Source organism: Pseudorasbora parva, chromosome 21, assembly GCF_024679245.1.
Source record: "Pseudorasbora parva isolate DD20220531a chromosome 21, ASM2467924v1, whole genome shotgun sequence".
NCBI lineage: Eukaryota > Metazoa > Chordata > Actinopteri > Cypriniformes > Gobionidae > Pseudorasbora > Pseudorasbora parva.
Genome location: NC_090192.1, coordinates 30,359,053 through 30,379,977, shown reverse-complemented (window position 1 = coordinate 30,379,977; position 20,925 = coordinate 30,359,053). Strand labels below are relative to the sequence as shown.

Genomic DNA, 20,925 nt, shown 5'->3' with positions numbered 1-20,925 from the left:
TGTTCATTCCACCACTTAGTCACTACTCATACGATAACTTACCGCTGTTAGCATGTTTTTGGCAAAATGCTTAAACTATCAACTTCATTTTAGCAACCACTGGCATTAAAACAAATTAAAACAGCAGAAAAAACAAACCTTCTGACACCTTTTACAAAAAGTCTCATTTAATACATTTTTGTATGGTTTTACAGAAATAACAATATCTGAAGTTACCAGGTGTGTCAGGCTCTTTTTTTCTTCAGAGAGGGAAACAGTAGCCATTCTTGCTCACTATATATATAAGCTATATGAGACATGACCAAACCTCTTTAAACACTTATTTTCAGACCTTTTCCCTCCTGCTTTCATTCCATTCCTTTTTCCTTATTTTCTAGCTGTCTGTCTTCCTTTTTTCTACCGTTCTATCTTTTCTCAAACATGCTTACTTCCCTTTCCTTCTTTTCTTTCTGCTTTCATCCATTTTCTAATCCTTTCTGTTTTTCTCTTTCCTTGTTGCCTTACATTTTTCTTAAACCTTAAGTTTCTTACACCCCCCTTTCATTATTTAATTTCTGCATTCCTAGCATTTTCCCTTATTTCCTTCCTGTCTTCCTTACCTTTTTTCCTTGATGCCTCCCTTTTTTCCTTCTTGCTGCCTTTCTTGCCTTTCCCTTTCTTTCATTCCTATCTTATCCTTCCTACCTTTTTTCCTGTCTTCCATCTATTATCCTTGCTGCCTTCCTTCCATTTTCCCTTGATGCTTACTTCCCTTCTCCTTCTTTTCTCTTTCTCCTTTTTTCCTAGCTTCATTTTCTTTTTTTCCTCGCTTCATTCTCTCTTTTTTACATTCATCCTCGTTCCACTTTTACTTTAATGCCTCTCTTCCATTTTTTCCTTTCTTACTTCCTTGAAACTTGACAGCCAATAATCAACTTACTTCTTGGATGCAAAAATAAATAAATAAATACATACAAAAAAAAAATAATACAAAAAATGTGCAAAGAGAGTGACATGAAAGTGTATCCATGATGTCATGACAGAATTTTCAGAAAAAAGAAAAGAAAAAAAAAGTGGTAAAAAAAATCTAGCAAAATTTACCAAATTTTTCAAATGCACAATTTCTTTTCACCTTTTTATCGTAACTTCTAAAATAATAAAAATCTAAAATAATGTTTCATATTAAACGAAAAAAAGTGATGGGGCACATGCAGTTAAAATTTCAAAACAGCCTTAGTTTAAATTTTAAACAAGATCGAGAACTAATTATTCAGGGGCTGCACACATGCCTATGTGCAGATCGACAGTGTGTATATCGGAAGACTTCTCCACAGGTTAAAAAAAAGAAAGAAGAAAAAAAAAAAAAGAAAGAAAGTCATTAAAACGTGTTTTCCGGTAATTGGTTGAGTAGGCCAGGAGCTAGAAATACTCGACATGTGAGGAATGGAGCATGCTGGTCATGTCCTATAGTGCGACATTGGTTAATAAAAAGACTCGTGTCACTGCAGGCTACCGGCGATGTGTGTTTCACCCTCCAAAGGTTTAGTGCACCAGCAATTTATCGGCCGTAAGGCAAAAGCCACTCAGTATTACCAGCCTCCCTCTATCTAAATGAATGGCATGCAATCCATCGCCTCGGATCCATTCAATTTCAGAGGGTTTTCAAGCGCAAGTCATTTTCTGCACTTAATATCACGAATGAATGTTCCAGAGAGAAGAAGGAAGAGAGGGATGGGGGGGGGAAAGAAAATTTGGAATGTTATGTAGAGACTGACATGACAGATTAATCTTTGATGGTGACAGAACATATCAAATTACCTCCTGGACACCTGGACAAAAAAAAGGCGATGTTTATTGGTTTTGATCACGTCAGGGTCCACCTCTGAAGACAATTTCACCGGGTTGGTGCAAATCCTGCATGTTTGGACTGGCTGAGTCCATAATAAAAAGATACAATCTCCACACAAGCATAAGACTAAATTACTTCCAGCCAGATGATTATTAAAAACACACGGCCTCCCCTGGATCAGACTTTATCTCATCCGGCTAAAATAGACAGTTGTCATCTCGGGCAAATTATATGAAAATGAGGCGAGATAGCGACTGTTTGATCCGGCTTCCACAAGCTGTTAGAGCAGTAATTCCTGCCCCAAAAGAAGGCTTGTTTACCACACATTACAGCAGTGAGGAATGAATGGCAAATTAGCTGTGTGAAAAATGAAAATAAGACATTAACAGTGTGAGGATTAGGAACGCCGTATACATATGTATGATTACAAATTAAAGGCTTTTCAGCTCTCCCCAAGTCCCAAATGTAGTTATTTCAATGAAATGCATTATGAAATTGAATATTATTCAGGCACACACACACACGCAAATGAGCACACACGCTAAAGTATCACTCCACGACCTCTTGGCGAAGTCCTCCCAGAGTCTTTGTGACTGCGCGTGGGGGACAGAGGGAGGTCTTAAAGGGCGACTTTAAACAGGGTCTTGTAGCTGCATTAGAATTCTAAGTATTTAAGTAGTGAGTATAAAGGAGGGTCCCGCGAGCCTGATCTCTCTAATCTACAAATGGCTCCTTGCTATTAAACTGCTAATTCTGGGGATTAAGGGATCCCTGAGAACACAATCCCCTTTCCCACTTTTTTTTGTGAGTTTGCTGAAGGTGTGGATTTAAATATTAATGAGCTGGGAAAGGAAAGGTGGGGGGGAGCACAAATTAGAGGTGTGGAATTTCACTGGGAAAAAAGTGAACGCCGTTTTCCTCCCATACAGGATTTACGCAAAATAACAAGAATGGACGTACGTGGATGAAGAGTCTGCTAATTAAAGTATCAAACAAAACGCTCACTCATATTTTAAGTGGCATTTATGAGCATAATTTAACAGTTGAAACACAAAAAAGAAAACCTAGCACACGAGTGACGAGCAGAAACACGCTAACAAACGAACTGTGTTCACTGCGCAGAGAGCGGCCCTGCCTCGCTGGCAGCTCAGAGAAGCAACAGCATTAAAATTTAAATAGCTAGAATGATGATGGGCCGAATTCTAACAGTTGCCGAGCACAGCAAAATGATTGCTGCTTCTTTCTATTTGTTTCTGGTCAGCTGCCCTACCCCGGTTGCTGCGGTGGGTCCCCGAACGTACACTGAGGTCTGTCTGCCTCTCCCACACGCGCCGAAAAGGTCAGATGTGTTTCAGACCAGCGTCTTTAACTTGGGAACAAGTGCTCGCTGATTTCCTGTCCTCTCGCTGCCACTTCTAAACAATTGCACGGTTTAAATTGAGAAAGAAAGAAAGGATGAAAAATACACATCGTGTCATGCTGTCAATGAACTATTGAATAGAACCTCACCACACTGACAACGGCAAATGAAATAATACTGTTCTTGATACGGACAGCAATAAAAAAAATAGATTCGCATTTCCTGAAGGAAATACCAGTGCTTGCAAAGCAGGAAAAGAATTGCGTTAAAGTTCTAGGCTTTGGATCTGTGTAAAAATGAAATACTGCTTTGCTGTTATAATGACAGTCAGCAAGTGTCTTGTTTCATGTCGGCCGTGTTTGAGCAATCAACACACAAAGCGACACCGTAGATTATTAAAAAGAAAAACGTCAGAATGCAGAATGCAAATATACTTTAGACTAATCACAATTAACAAAAGTCTAAGTAGATACACCAAGTAAACAAAGTTATAATAGCTGAAATTTTCTTCAAAATTAATTTAAGGCTTTTAATTATTTGAAGAAATATACAGTTAACAACAAACAAAAAATACATTATTAGTATTGTTTATACAAAAAAAGGAAGCATTACCTAAATCTTTCTCTCTCTCTCTCTCTCTCTCTCTCTCTCTCTCTCTCTCTCTCTCTATATATATATATATATATATATATATATCCCTTTGTATGCTAGATTGTTAAGCAGTAAAAAATGGACAATAAATCACACGATAAATCTTTCTAATGAGACCGCATTGTATATAAAGTGTATATATGCAGTATATTTGGCTGTGTGCCAGATAGGCAGTTAAAAATATAAGAAAAAAATAAAATTCGCAGACGCACACCTCTGCGCTTTTAAAACAATTTCAGTGTTTGTGCAGCAATTCTAATAAGGTAAAACAGCCATTTTCCTGATTGTCTATCACACAATGTCACAGGCGACTGTTCATTTAGAGCCGGCTCTCTTTGAGGTCCCATGATCAAAGGATGACCCCATACAGAGCCTATTCATTAGGACGGCCTCTCCACCTCTCCACTGTGTCTACACCGCTTCATGTTCTAATGCTGAATTTCTATGCTGCTGGTTTTTCCTCATTACAAGTGCTATTATGAGGTATCTTTGCTTTGGAATCCAATTACTACACATGACATTAATTCCGACATAATTACCTGTGAGGTGCAAGCGGGGCACGCTGAGGTGAAGTCGAACGAACGGGTGGCGAATGAGGGTTCGTGTCTAATAGGACAATCATTTGGACTAAATCTCATTATTGAATTAATGGAAGACGCTTGTTTTCAATCAGGCAAGAACAACAGGGCACGTGCTTTAATTCAATTAGATGTGCTTATGGATGAAAAGATCCTCCTCTCAGGAGAGGCTGCAGCAGTGTGGATTCGCTGAATCAAAGGACTCGTTTGAAGGAAGTTGCACGCTTTTTTAGGCGCTCAGAGAATCCTTAAATCAAACAGTGAAAAAGTTTTTTTTCCCATTCACTTTTTTTTTTTTTTCAGAAAAGAATGGTGACGCACACAGTGCCATATCATTCTGTCAGAGACGTGGGGAGAGCGGGAACACGGCACGGCAGTTTCCATAAAACCAGCTGAGTAATCAATAGATCTCCAGTAAATGTGCATGCTGCTCGAATCTGCTTAAAAGTTTTGGGAATTCATGAAAGTTCAAATTGATATGATGATGGAAGAGAAGGGTTTGATTGATCAAAATGGGAATGTGTTCCATTTTGATCAGCCAAATGCAATGATATACAGTAAACGGTTACTAGAATATGAGGAAAAACACCTGTCTGTCTATTTAGGCTGTGTTATGACAGGCTGACATATCCCTCATTTCAGAGATATGTGAGATATGTAACCTTTTTTATTTTATCTTTTAAATTGACTGCTCAAAGTTTCAGTTTTTTTCTTAAGCCCTATATTGGGACGGGACTAACATCTTCGTTTATTACGTTGCTAGTGATTTTCAGAAACACGTGACATCCGCAGCGTCTTCAGTTTGCTTATGATCTGCGATTCGTCTCTCGAGGAACCACATAAGCATTTTTTTCCTGATTTGATCATAAACTAGCACATCACTCCACTACCTGGAGAACGATCTCAGCTTCAGCGTCATCACTACAACAAACCCCTTACACCACCGATTACGGCTTTTGTTCACACAGGGCGTGTTCCTGGACTGATGCTGGCAATGGTCCCCATTCCGTGATCGGTCCCGGGACATGTTTGCGTTCACACAGAAGACAATTGTATTGCAATTTTTCAGGATCAACGTGCTGTGTGAAAGGGGCTTAGGTCATTTGCTCTGGAATTTTTCCTGAAGTTGTGTGAGAAAAACACAGACGTAGTAAATTCGATGGCATTAAAATCGCATAGTATGTCTGTAAACAAATTTCTATAACATCCCTCTGAAAATCTAGTCCCGTCTGAAAAGGGCTTTAATCGCTCAAAGGCCTGAAAACAAAATTTTAAAATGAAACAATGCATCTCACCAGACACCAAATCCAAAATATCACAGCCTTAGTAGGGATGTCACGGTACCAAAATTCCAGTAGTTGGTACCGATACCATTCAAATTTTACGGTTCTCTGTAACAATTTTGGTACCACAGCTAAATGTTTTTTTTGTATTTTATTGAACTATTTACATTTATTAAAAATCAATGAATGTATTATTTATGGTGATAATCATGATAAGTAAATAATACATAAGCATTTAAAGCCTACATGCTGCTTAAAAGTAAACATGTTTATAAAAAAGCTCAATAGAAAAATAAGCTACGCATTATTATTTTTATTTTCAGTAGCCTATTATTATTACATAGAGACGTTGCTAAATCTACTGTACAACAGAAGCCTAATATTTTTCTGTCAATTTCTTAAAATTAAACCAAACTTTTATTTTGAAGAATTGGCGTGAAGAGCTTTGAGTGTCTGTGTTCATGATATGACAATATCATATTTTCTCAAATTAAACTGTAAATATTCATGAAGTGACGGTTTATGGGTTAATATCCTCATCATAAAGGGACACGGCAGAGGCTAAAAAGACAGCGATATATATCTGTGTGTGTGTGCAAACAAAACCATGCATCTGCGCACCATTCACACAGAGACGCAGAACATGCAGGAGTAATAATGAAATATTGTTTGCAGGTTAATATTCATAGACACTAGTATATATTCGGCTACAGTCTGGAGCTCTGCGCGTGGATTAACACGGAACGGCTGAACAGCTGCGGGTCCCGGATATACTCGGTACTACAGAAATGCTTTTCAGTACCGACATCCTTACAACCCAGGTCAATGTTTTATTGTTAGTCACCAGGAAAAGTCTGAACTGAACTTTTTTAGTCAAGTTGAACGTGACATTGAACATATTTTGCCAAACACATAAAAAGATGAATCCTAGTGGAACAGCTGTAAAGACGTTGTAGCATTTACAATCCAAATAAATCGACAAAAGCAAATAGCAGCTCTGAAAGCATGTCACTGACCAGTTGCAAACCCTCCGAATTAAATTAAACGAAACATAGAAGGCTGGAGCGAGACTTGTGTGCTTCCCACATTTTCTTTTGACTGATGAATTTTCCAGTAGTTTGTTATAACTCAGTTCCTTTTTTAAATATGTTATAGAGCTTTTAAAAAGAACAACTAGCTTTAACATATTTTAGAGCCAATCATACCCATAAAATGTCAATAATAATTGCAAGTTTTCCAGGCATGAAAATCACTATTTTAAAAGTCCCTAAAACTTATATGTCTTATAGCTCTAATCACCAGTGCTCTCACAGAGAAAGAACACGATGGTAACAGACTGATAACAATGAAAAATATCCTCCACCAGCTTTTAACAATTTGCTTAGGCTGAGAAGAACAAACTGAAAAAATGGCAGAGGCTGGCATTGTGTATCTCTCTTTGACCAGGTTTGTCCAGCTCCTTCCTCAATGCCTCTAGCATCTGTCCCTTTGGTTCACGCTTCCTGCTCCCAAAACCAAACAGTAGGATATTAAAAAGGCTTTTAGACAAACATACCCAAACTGAAGGCCTGCAGATAGACCCCATTAGTCCAGTGTAGCAGCCAGCTGGAAAAAAGAAAACCTCAGTTGGCCTTGCGAGACCTTCTGAGTGTGGTGAACTAGTAAGTTCAGTGGCAAGCACTAAAAGTGACATATAGTGGCCTTTCTATTTGCACTCGGCTAAATGACAGCGGAGGGTATTTTACACTGCATTGCGCGTTTCTTCGAATGAATCCAGACATTTGTAACCATAATTCAGAGACTGACCATCTAAAAAGCATTTTAGAGTGAGCCGTTTTCCAACAGCACGTATATCTTACACTAAACAGAAACTGATACAGTATAAAAGTTCGGAGGAGGAGCTCGAACACATAAACAGAGGAGCGGCGACAGTGAAGGGCAAGAGAGGACCAAGGTTTCAATAAGCAGGTCCAACTAACTCAACCAGAGTTTACACTTGAACTCTGAGTTGACTTTCCTTGAGATGGGAAACTCTGAGATTTGGGTTTCAGAACAGTTGAATTGAGGTAGTTCAATCAACTCTGAGGTTGAAATTTAACCTGTACACCACGACTATGAAAAGCCATGATCAACCATGAGCTCCGAAATTATGATTCGCCATAAGCCATGAGCTCCGAAATTATGATTCGCCATGGCAACAGCACACGACAAAAGATGTCTGCATACTTTCGGGTCAATATGTACGCTTAATTCTTAATTAGTTGAATTAAGTTACATTTTCACGTTATCCCACAGGCAAGAAAAGAATGTGCCTGCAGCTAAAAATGAAGTAAAAAAAGCATAATTCAATCAGGTAAAGATTTAAAGTTGTCATAAATTGAGAAATCAACTTTCCCTTGAGCTTTTGATATATAAGGTCATGGTAATATAATTATATCCTGTAAGTTTTGAGCTGAAAACTTCCTTTTTAGTCAAAGAAAAGCTTTTATAGACACCAGGCCCAGAAAACGATTGATTTCAGAATATTCCTCACCTTGACGTCTTCGTGTGGCGAAACACCGCCTCTACAGAATAAGAAGCATGTCTAATTCAGTAGCCCCGCCCACCGACTTGTGGAGCTGTTCGGATCGCGCTAGCCAGCAGCAATAAACATGCTGAAGAAGATAGCAAGATATTTTGCTATTCCTTGTTGTGGAAGAACACGGTCGCTGCATAAGCTTCATTCGGATCCTAATATTAGGAATGTGTGGTTGAACATTATTTTTAATGAAGTTCCAGCTCACGTGGAAAAGACATTGTACGCGTGTTTGCTTCATTTCACTGCGTAAGCGTTTGTAAACAAGTCTAAGGTCCAGGCTGGATTTTAAGACATATTGAGATTAAAACACAATGCTGTGTCTTCTATATTGGATCTGACAGGAATGGTGCAACAAACTGAAGTGAGTAAAATGTCTTTTTTATATGTGATAGTATTGCATTGTTACAGATAGTTTTGATTATGTGTATGTGTCTAACAGAACATATCTTAGCATGATGTCAAAGGCTGGAGAATCCTTTATTTGTTGGTTCATTGCGATTCGGGATCAGAATCGGACATGTATGGGCTCGCAAAACCCAATGTCCCCCGTGTGTGTATGTATTTTCCAGACAGGCTACCAAAATTGAAGCGATATTGCTACCAATAGTGAAATAACGTTATTTTCTTGATCTGCGTTGTTCACTCTCGACTTGATACGTGTGTATGTATGTGTGTGTGCAGTTCGCACTTATCCAATTATCCAATCCACTTATCGCACAATATCCTCTGATTGGGCGGGCCAAGTAAGGTTAATAAAAAAATTATATTCCAATCAATCACTGGGGGATGAGAGATAAATCATTGTGGGCCCCACTTTATATTAGGTGGCCTTAAAGCTGCAGTCCATAACTTTTTGCGCTCTAGCGATAAATAAACAGAACTGCATGCATCTTGCGAAAGAACATTGCAGCCGGATCTACTTCTCTCTGTTTATGTCTATGGCGAGTCACGCAGGAACTGAGCTCCTCCGCAGAGGTTCCTACCAGTCTGGCCTGAAATAGTCCCAATATAAACACTTCTTATAAGTGTACCATAATTATTAAGGGTAAGACAAAAACACGGTTTGGAAAATGGATTCATGTTGAACATTCTCATTATATAATTTTTGTAAATCTTGAACACAAAAAAAGTTACGGACAGCAGCTTTAAGTAATATGTACTTACATCAAAAAATAAATACAATGTACTTACTGTGTTCAAATTGTATTGCAAAGCACTTTTGCTGATATTGAGGTGGGAAAGGGGTAGAGTTAGGCACAGGTGTGGTGGTGTGGGTCAGTTTAAGGGTAGGGTTAGGTGTAAGGGAAGTGCCAACTGTGTAATAACAAATGTAACTACAGAAATAAATGCAGATGTAATTACATGCAGGTATTTTTAAAATGTAAGTACAATGTAAAAACATGTATGTACACAAGTGCATTGTATCCAATTATTAATTAAAATGTTGGTACATAGTAGTTAAGACCACCTAATATGAAGTGTGTCATTGTGTTTGTTTGATAAAGACGTTTTGCGAGCCCTGTGAGAGAGTCATTCCAGTTGCTGCTTTCAAAACAATTCCTCACGTGGACTGACTGGGAGCAGAAGCTCATTAAATATGCAAATCTTATCCAATCCAAGCCGTGGGCGTTTACTTACAAGTCTAAAGTATGGCACGCCAATTAAAACAGAGCTTTCAGGAGGGAGCCTCAAAACCAGTGTAGAAAATAGCCTATTACTTATTAGTTATGATGTTTTTGAATGTAAAAACCATGCAAACGTCATTGGTTGACCTTTAGACAACAGTATATATATATATATATATAAAAAAGCCAGTTCATGACCCCTTTAAGCATAAAAAGGTTAATGGGTGTAGGTTTCTTGACTTTACAAACATTTGACTTAAATAAATATCATTATCATTAAATAAATATAATTAAATAAATATCATTCAGTGTCTATTTCAATGTGCAGCAGCTTTTCCCACATAGTCTAATGCTCTTTTCACATAATTAAATGTTCCAGGTGATTCCATCTGTTACATTTATTAATAAGGGTAATGAAATTAACGCTTGACTTCTGCTCAGGCCAGCCAAACACCAGCGTCACTGACAGATGAAGAGGAGATGAGAAAGAATATTAAAATCCAACAGGATTAGAATAAAGTATTTGTAGGAAATAAAGATTTTAACTAAAGAAATTGTGAATAATGTGTTTATTTGTTATGGTAGTTATGGCATATATCTCACCTCCCATTATAAAACATAAAACTCAGAGTTTCCCTCATTTCAGGGTTAACATACTCACTTGACCTCTTTTCTAAAAACGAGACCTGGACTTTACTTTTTTTAAATGTTTTGTTGTGTGTGCACGGCATCCGTCCGTAAGGGGCTGCCTGAGTTTTACTTTCAGTTTATTTTTTAATTTGTCCCGCCTTCTTTTTCCCATATCAACACACCTCATTACATCTATATTATGTATATTCTATTATGCATTTTAAGTGTTTTGTTTTACTTGATTACTTGATTTTGATACTTTATTTGATACTTTTGATACTTTTCTAAAGTCATTTTAAAGTCTTTTGTTTGCTTAGGTCTGTTTTTAGTACCACATAAAACATCTGATTAATAATTAATTATTGGAATCATTAAAATCAAGAAATGATGTCCTAAACTACAGTAAATAAATTCAAAATTATTTAGAAAGATAGCAGCTAGATTGTTGACACTTCAGAAGATTAGATAACTGTTACATTCATAGCACATAATAATCTATTCAGATTTAGGTGAAATTGGCACATAACACACAAGTCGGCGCACACGCAAACACACACACACACACACACACACAGGCTGTGAACTGAGACATGTCAAACTGTGGGAGTCCTGGGAACAAAGGGGCAGGGAATAAAAGAGCCAACACACTTCAAACAGCACATCCCTTTCTGCATGACCTGTACACGCCAGAGAGCAAAGACAGAGCGAGAATGTGAGCGAAAGATGGGAGGGAGGGTGATGGAAAGCGAAAAGCAGGCGAGAACTGCCAGCGGGATTTGGGGGTTTTCTCTCGAGTGTTGTCTTGTAAAATTCACAGGGAATTGATTGTAAGTTTGGTGCTTGTGCTCTGAGTGGGCACAGGGTGTGAAAACGCTCTTATTTCTCCCATTCCCTTTGACACTGTCGCTTGATTTGCACCATAAATCCCCTCAGATAGGTCAATAACCTATAACGTTAATGTCACTGTCCTGCCATTAGTTTTACAGTCTGTGTGTCCCCTCTGTATCTTAATGACCCATGGCTGGCAGAGCAACAGCTGTACCTGGATCTGTACTAAACTCTAAACCCCCCAAGAGCGCTTCCTTTATTCGTCCCTCACCCTGAGCTGTCCAGAAGTGTCATACCACTCAAATTGAAGAGGAACGTCCCCTTTTAGATGTTTGAGCTGCTAGTGGATTTTGAATGCTACATAAAAAAAAGAATAGTTCGTTAAAAAATGAAAAATATGTAATCGAATGCAATTATAATGGGATTTTGTCAATATTGTGATGAAACTTTACCTCATGTAAACACAATATTTCGATCAAACTAAGCTTATAATCGTAGTAACCACACTCGCATTAAAGGTGTCATGAACTTGCCTTTTTTCTTTTTTTATACTGTTGTCTGAGGTCAACTAATGACGTTTGTGTGGTTTTTACATTAAAAAACATCATAACTAATAAGTAATAGGCTATTTTCTACATTGGTTTTGCTGTCTTCTGAACGCTGGGGTTTAATGGGCATGCCGCAATGGAGACTTGGAATTAAACGCCCACAGCTAGGATTGGATAAGATTTGCATATTTAATGAGCTTCAGCCCTCCTTTCAGTTCAGTTCACATGAGGGAGAGATTATTTTTAAAGCGACAACTGCAAAGATTCTCTCGACAACAGGGCTCGTAAAAGTCTTTATCAAGCAAATACAATGATTTATTTCTCATCCACCCGCGATTGATTGGAATATTATTTATGTATTACAAGGCCTGCAGGATCGGTTGATATAAGCGTGAACTGCACGCACACACACACGCACGCACAAACACACACACGCAACCAGATAAAGAAAGAATTTCTGCCGACGCCATACGTTTTGGTATAGGTCTGGAAAACACACAGCCCCCAGACTACTATTACTAGATATAAAATACACGTTTTACTCACATAAGTTTGTTGCACCATTCCTGTTGGATCCAATATAGAAGGCACAGCATTGTGTCTGCAAATCCAGCACTCGAGACTTGTTCACACACGTATACGGTCTTCCCCACGTGAGCTGGATCTTCATTAAAAATATATGAAGTATCACACATTCCTAATATTATGATCTGAAGGAAACTTATGCAGTGACTGTGTTCTTCCACAATATCTTGCTATCTTCTTCCACATTGTTATTGCTGCTGGTTAGTGATCCGAACAGCTCCATGAGTCGGTGGACGGGGTTACAGAATTACACGCTCTGTGGAGGTGTGTGTTTTGTCGCGGGATGATGTAAGGATGAATCACACCATCATTTTCTGGGCCTGGTGTCTATAAAAGCTTTTCTTTGCCTAACTTTTGACTAACTTATATTACCATGAACTTTTATATATCAAAAGCTCAAGGGAAAGTTGATTTCTTAATTCATCACCCCATTAAACTATGTGGTGTACGCCGATTACAATCACATTATTACCGCTCTGTTCTTGGATGTATACAGATGATGTATGGTTCACACAACTTCATGAACTTCTTCTCAAGTTTTCCCTCCACCCTGAATCATTGAACACTGTCAGCACAACTCCTTGCACAATCTCTGCTCCTTATCTTCCAGAGGTGAACACGAATCCAAGAACTGAATCTGAGTTACAGCACAATTTCTATGTTCAACATGGCACTGAATAATATCCAGTATGTCCATAGCAATGTGTTTTGCATTTGATGTAAGTGGATTAAAACAATGGCCAGTAACACACCTACTTTAAGCGAATTCATTATTTGTGCTTTGCATTGGGGTTTGTGTTGTCTGGCTATCACCAGACCAAGCTCAATTTAAGATTGAACATTGGTCTGGGGGTCTGCTTTTTATTTTCTACTGCACAAGAGGCGTGATCAACGAGCATTATTCAAATGACTCTGTATGGAATTGGATAGTCCTTCAACCAATCAGACCACAAGAGGCGTGATCAACGAGCATTATTCAAATGACTCTGTATGGAATTGGATAGTCCTTCAACCAATCAGACCACAAGAGGCGTGATCAACGAGCATTATTCAAATGACTCTGTATGGAATTGGATAGTCCTTCAACCAATCAGACCACAAGAGGCGTGATCAACGAGCATTATTCAAATGACTGTATAGAATTGGACAGTCACCTGGTGTGCATGTAGGTTGACATTAAAGGGATAGCTCTCCCTGAAATGAAAATAAAGCCATCTTTTACTCACCCTGCTGTTGTTCCAATGCCCTATGTACTTCTATTGTTTCAGACCTCAAAAGGAGAAATAAAAATAAAAAAACGTCCTGTACGCGCTCCTCCATATAATGGCAGTGAATGGCGACCAGGCTAAAACTTTACAAAAAGGATACAAAAGTATCACCAATGAGACAGGGAGACATGCTCCATGAATGGAAATGGTTCAGGAGGCATTGTCAAATACACACAACAATGTCAAAATGATGATCTTGGTGAGTATTCACGTAAACACATTCAGTTATGCTTTAAAGGCCCACTGAAGTGCCTTGAAATACACAGCATTATTCAATGTGTTGACGTAATTTCTCCTGAAACAGGAAGAAAGGACGGACTATCAAACAGCTCCTCCCCCTTTTAAACAGCCAATGGCGTTTAGTTTATATCACAGCTTTACTGTGGTAAAGCCACAGTTTCCTCTTAATTTCAAACCGTTTCTCATCATAATCTCCTTCATATTGCTTTGAAATACAGCTGTGCAGAATTCAAATGGGTCCAATGCGGTTTGTGGTCTGCGTCGACTCGCGCATATGATCCATTCTGTGCTATCGTGTCTCTGGAATGGAGCAGAATAACGTAAACCAGACTCAACCACAACTGAAACCAAATTTACAATGTCGGAATCGTTCCCTCTCCCATATATAGAGCACTATGTGCCATTCACCATGCAGAAAAAAGTTCATGTGTGAACAAATGACCGATTTCAGCCGCAACTTCAGCACCAATTTATAATGCAGGGGGCGGGGCGCTTCATATTCTAGAGAGCATTTAATTGGACAGAAAATCTGATGAAAAGGTGAAGTGCAGTGTGATGTCATCAAAAATGTTGATCCATATTGGTGGAAGTGAAAGACTGTACGTTTTGAATGCTTATATCTTCTAAATGTGAATTTTGTTGTTGTTTCAGAGCACACTAGCTTATAGATAAAAGTAAGACTAACATATTTATTCTAGAAGCCAAAAAAACTTCAGTGAACGTATTCGAAAACGAAAAACGAGTGTTTTTTACTGTACCGATACCAAAATTGTGGTTAGTGAAAATGCTGAGTGCCTAGGTGCCTAGTAATAAAAAAGTTAATGTCAAGACCTGTGTGCAAGACTTGATCAAATCTAGTTTTGAAAAAGAGAGATTTTAGGATATTCATATAAATGTGTTGTTAGTAAATGTGTTTACTTATTTACAATCTAATTATTCAGAGTAGTTCTGAGTTGTGTTCCACAGAAGAAAGAAAGCCATAGGTTTAGAAATGACATGTCAGTGTGAATAAACAGAATTTTAATTTTGAGGTGAACGATTACTTTTAGTTTTGCAATATTGTAGGTCAAAAAGTGATCTGATGATCTTATTTAACAAGCTACGCCCTCATTATACTTCTTCCGCTCACATTTACAACAGGATGTGCCCTCGGAAGACGCCACGGCCAACTAATAAGTCAGCTGTCCGAGTGTGCTGATTCGGGAACTCTTTGAGTAATTATGGCCATTGTTTTACGTTAATTTCACACTCTCTTTCTCTGCGCACCGCTTGGCTCGATGGCCGGAGGATGCAGAAGCCCTCTGCGTGACCTGGCTCCTCCATTCCTGGGCCTGACCAAACAGCGCTATTGATCTGGAGCCGAAGCTCTTCACGCTGCATCTGGAGCCGGGGGGATCTGCAGGGGCCCACTGATCTCTCGCACTTCACCTTTCATTCCCACAGTCCATTAGAAAGGCGTCAGGCATTAAACTGTGCAGGGGATAATGCCTTGAACTTACACCTTCAGAAAGAAGGAGAATGGAGAAAGACGAGAGAGAAGAAGATAATGGAGCGTCCCTGTAATGACCTTTTTTCTTGGGAAACCCTGTGTAAACATAACTAATGCAATAGCAAAGGGTGATAAGCGTGAGCCACCATGTCCTCTTTCTGTTTCTCCATCTCTTTTCTCTCTGCTATCTGCAGAACAGCATGATTCTCTTTGGCGCACAGATCCCTTTTGTAGTCAGGGGAGAAATCCCTCTCCTGCTCTGCTGTTTAATGGTCTTATCTGCAGCGAGGAGAAGATTAGGCCGTGACGGGCGTGTAAGAGCCAGCGTGAGGCGGCGGGATTACACATGATGGTGGGAGGAGTTGGGAGGAGCCGCAGGGACCCGTGTGCCGGTAGTGAGGCTCCCAGGGACTCGTGAAGGTGGATGGGAGGTTGTAGCTGATCCCGATCAACCCGACCATTGCAATGTGTGTTCGACCATGATCCTACTGCTTCACATATTCAATGACAGATGAAAGAAAAAGCTGGAGAGCACAGCTGCGAGGTAAGAAAACGGCAAGAGAGTGGACCTGTATTCTTCTTCTACTCTTTCTGTAAATGAAGAATAGTGCCTTCCTTATGAGACAGTTTAGCTACACGGTTTAATCACATAATCAATCTTTTATGAAAATACATACATTTTTTAAATACCACACTAAAGTAATGCATTACAGTGTTATTTCTGTAATATTTATATGCTATTATAGTGTATATTAATATTAATTTCTTTCCCCACCAGCGTTTTTTAAAAAAACATTACCAGCCACAGCGTTTTTGATAATGTTCACAAAATTTTCATGGCCCTCAGAATATTTTTTTTGTGTGAACATGCAATAGACCCTTTTCACAGACTGAGATGATGCGTTTTATCGGTCATCAGTATCATAAATCCTGTAAAGTGTTTTAGTTTTTTAGTTGTTTTTTAAAATGTTTAACACTAACAATGTCTATTATATTACTTTTGAATTAAATTACAAAAAGCAAGTTACCGCTGCGGTGAGGTTGTTTCTAATACAGCATCTATGAGAGCGAAAACTTTTAATAAACATCTTTCTCTCTTTTGACTGCCGTGATCAATCTCACTCTATTTTTCCGTCTTTTTGAAAGTTATGAAATCACTATTGTGGTTTTTCTTGTACTATTTGAGCAAATGGGCACACAAAAAAATATGTTTAATGTATTCTCTCATTCACCACTATCAAAGTTCACCCAACTATGTTGACTCCCGCTTCTAAGAAACCCAGAAATGTGAAAAGGGTCTATATATCAAAAGAAAGAACAGAGCCTATGCTTTCAAATTAGCAAACATAAAATGTTTTATTCTACACTCTTAGAAGAAAAGGTTATTTCGGCGCAACTTATTTGGAACCCCTAAAAAGTTCTATATAGAAGTATAGTTGAGTATACTCCTACTCCAATACTTTTATGCTAAAAGAGTTCTATAATGACCATAAAGAACCATTTTGGCACTTAAAAAGGGTTCTATATAGAACAAAAATGCATTTCTTATTTAGTATTTTTGTCTTGTTTCTAGTCTAAATATCTAAAAATGTATACATTAATAAACATTTACTAGAGAAGTAAAAATTATTGTCTTGTTTTGGGAAAAATGTACTAAAAATTAAGAAAGTTTTTGCTTAAAATAAGCAAAACAATCTTTTTTTAAAAAAAAAAAATAATCTTTAAGGATTATTTTCCTTATTTTAAGCAAAAACTCTCTTAATTTTTTGTTATTTTTTCCCAAAATAAGACAATAAATTGTACTTGTCTAGTAAATACTTCTTGTTTTTAGAATTTTTTGATGTTTGGACTAGAAACAAGACAAAAATACTAAGTAAGAAAAGCATTTTTTTGCAGTGAACCTTTTAGCGGTTCCAAATACGCAGCGCTGATAGAACCTTTTAAGGTTCTATATAGAACCTTTTCTTCTAAGAGTGTAGCTTCCTTTTTTATCAACACTTGTAGGCAGGCAAGTAAAAATAAATAAATAAAAAGGCTAAGAAAATGTTGTTTTTCCCTTCGAAGACTACAATGTGCACAAGTAATGGTTTTATCACTTGTTTCTGCTCCTTTTCTCCTGTGTTTTGATATAGTGATTGTGTAAAGGAAATGTGCAATAGTACCCCATATCATAAAACAGTGAAAACACAGAAAGCTGGAAAAATCTGTCTATGGTGGGGAAGCGTTGTCATTAACGTCAATGTGGGGAAAGAGTTAACTATTATTTTTATATTTTCCGTTTTTATTTTAGTTTAATTTTCTTATGTACTTTCATATGATGTGATATGAATATTTGTCTACAAAAAAAATAACTTTCTTTTTATTTCCCAACTATTAGTAAGCTATATTTCTGGCAGTTTTTTAATAGGAGGGCCAGTGTCACCCTGGCCCTTATATGGTCTTGCCCATGGGAGAAAGAGAGAGAGAGAGAGAGAGGAGAAGTGAGATGAAGAAAGTGATTGAGTGAGGGACAGATGAGGCCAGAGCGGATCGCATTGGATGCTGAGTTGTTGGCAACCGAGGTGACAATATTGCACTCGACTTAAAAATACAAACAGCCAAGGGGTCAACAATAATGACTTTACAGAAACCAAGACTTGCTCGGCATGCATTTGTAAATGTCACGGCTGAAAATAGCTGCTCTACAGAAAGAAAAAAAAGAAAAGAACAAAGGATTAACAAAAAAGATTGTGTTACCATAGGTCACTCTGTTAGAACTACTGTCCCAGCTCCTACACTAGGCTGAAAAAAGTTTCTCTGGCTGTCAGACGGCGGCTGGATGAAATGAACACACGATAAATGTTACAGGACCCACATTATGCAACTAGAGAACACAGATCAATTAGAGTGGTGACAAATTAGCGCAAGCATTTCATTTAGCAACATGACACCGTCGGCAGCCGCTCTCCTCTCCGAATTACATGGCTGATAGACGCTGTTTCCGAAAGCCACCGCTTGAATACGCAACACTCAAAAAAGCATGGCTTTTCCAAAACGTGTTGTGTCTACACTACCAGTCAAAAGTTTTTGGATGGTAAGAATTTTTAAAGGTTTTTAAAAGAAGTCTTTTCTGCTTACCAAGGCTTCATTTATTTGATCCAAAATACAGCAAAAACAGTAATATTGTTTTCTATTTGAATGTTTTAAAAATGCTATTTATTTCTGCGTTGGCAAAGCTGAATTTTGAGCATCATTACTCCATTCTTCGTCACATGATCCTTCAAAAATCATTTTAATATGCTGATTTGCTGCTCAAGAAGTATTAATTATTATTTTTATTAATTTTGGGGGAAAAAATCATATATATATTTTTTAAGTGATAGTATAGACATTTATAATATTGCAAAAGCTTTATAGTGTAGCATATGTAACAAGTATGAACTGGCCTTTTTTACTGTAGATTTTTGTAAGAATGCATTATTTTTAGCATTTAAAAACAATTTAAGACCAGGACTGTCTATATTGTCTAAATCAGAATTTACAATTTATTTTCCAACTGTAAATGAGTTGGTATATATATATATATATATATTAACCAAATAAATACTATTATATATTTTATTGATATTTAAATAGAGGATAAAACGAGAAGTATCAAGTATCAATGTAAAATTTCATAACAGAAATACTGGTATCATGACCAGCCTTCAGAAAACAAACGATTTGGTGATGTGGAACACACAATACTATACCAATAGCACAGCTCATTAAAAGTAAATGGCAAAGGTTGTTTAGGGCTAGGCCTTGCTTGGGGGGCATAAAAATAGGCCAATGTGCCGTTTCAAAACCAGGCACAAGCTCTATGCTCTTCCATCCCTACACATGCTCGTTGAAAAACAAGTCCCTTGCTCTGAGCTCTCAATTATTTATTATTGAACAGACACAGAAGCACTTCTCCCCCATCTTCCTCTGCTTTTTTCCACCATGCTACTGTAATACTACCATTAAATCCATAATTGTTCAGTAAATTCACAGCTCACACTGTCCTTATTGCAAGTGTGAGAAAAACAGTCACACACACACCTTTTCATCTACTCCGAGCCCGGAATTTTGAAATAATACTTCTGAAAGTACACACACGAAGCAGAAAACACACAAAGAGCTATCTGTCATTGGAAATAAGCGTCAGTCTGCCTGTGTGAGCTAATCAGTTACAGGATGTCTGACAGGGGTAAATTTTATCTCTCTTCTCACCCGGGCCATCAGAAAGTAAGCTCAGATTAGATTAAGCATGTCTGTGAGTTTCATTCTAATAGAACAGGCCCCTGTGGTCCCCGTGACACAGCCTGTACAGTCTGCATGAGGGTGTGCGGCAGCCGCGGAGGCCCTCTGCCCCGCTCTGGGCCGGATGAGACCGGAGTGATGAAGGGGAATGATTAATGGGCAGTCGGTGCTATCAAAGAGCACAGCCAGCTCAAAAGATGAGAGATTGCTTTCTGACGATCATTAAATCCTGGTTGCCACATCTACGAGTGCGCACTTTTCATCTGGCCCCTGACGGGGAGAGAGGGAGCGCCGCGTGGCCGAGAGAACGGGATGCTGAACGGGGAGCAGGTTTATGGCGGAGGAAGGTTTCCTGTGAGCTAAAAGCCCATTTTCAGCACAGTGTGACATTGCCAGTGTCGTAGTATCGTTCTTTCATCCCCTCACCTCCTCATTATTTTCAGAGTTAGGTGCTGTTCAGAACGAGGGTTTTGTGTTTATAAAAAGTTGACGTTATATTTACTAGATGCAGCATCTCATGGTACGGGATGCTAGAATACAACACACAATGGAACGATCAGTCAGTCTAAAATATATATATATATAAAAACAACAACTGAGATTGACTCAAAGTGACAAAAATATTTAAAATGTGCCATTCTAAATGAGGTTGTCAGGTTTTAAAAAAGTTATAAAGCATGAAGTTATTTCTACTAGACACAGCATCTCATGTTACGAGATGCTAAAAAATCAACGAGACGCGTAGAAACGATCAATGAAGTCAGTCTCGCACATTTAAATGAAAATAAAAAGAACTGAGACTGACTTAAAGACTCAAAGCGACAAAAAAGACTCAAACTGTGCCGTTTAGTGTGAGGGTGTAAGGTTTTTAAAAAGTTGAAGTTACTTTTCCTACTTGATGTGGTATCTCATGGTTTGAGACGCAAAAAAAACGAGACACTGAAATGATCAATGACGTCAGTCTAGCACATAACAGAGATAGACAAAAAAGGCATCTAAGACTGAAAATGTCAAAATCTGTCATCGTTTACGCACACTTCTTTCAATCCAAACCTGTATGATTTTTTTGCCCTTACAATAAAAGTCAAATTGTTTTGGACGCCAGTGTCTTTCATTGTATGAACAAAACCAGTACTTAAAAATGTTGTCTTTAGATTTCTTCACACCGGTT

At 38.1% G+C, this 20,925-nt stretch overlaps 1 protein-coding gene across 4 annotated transcripts in view; it reads right to left on the bottom strand.

The window, feature by feature from the left end:
* rbfox3a (RNA binding fox-1 homolog 3a) overlaps positions 1-20,925 on the bottom strand; it is a 526,601-nt gene that overhangs the window by 145,162 nt on the left and 360,514 nt on the right. The gene's annotated exons all lie outside the window — the stretch shown is intronic.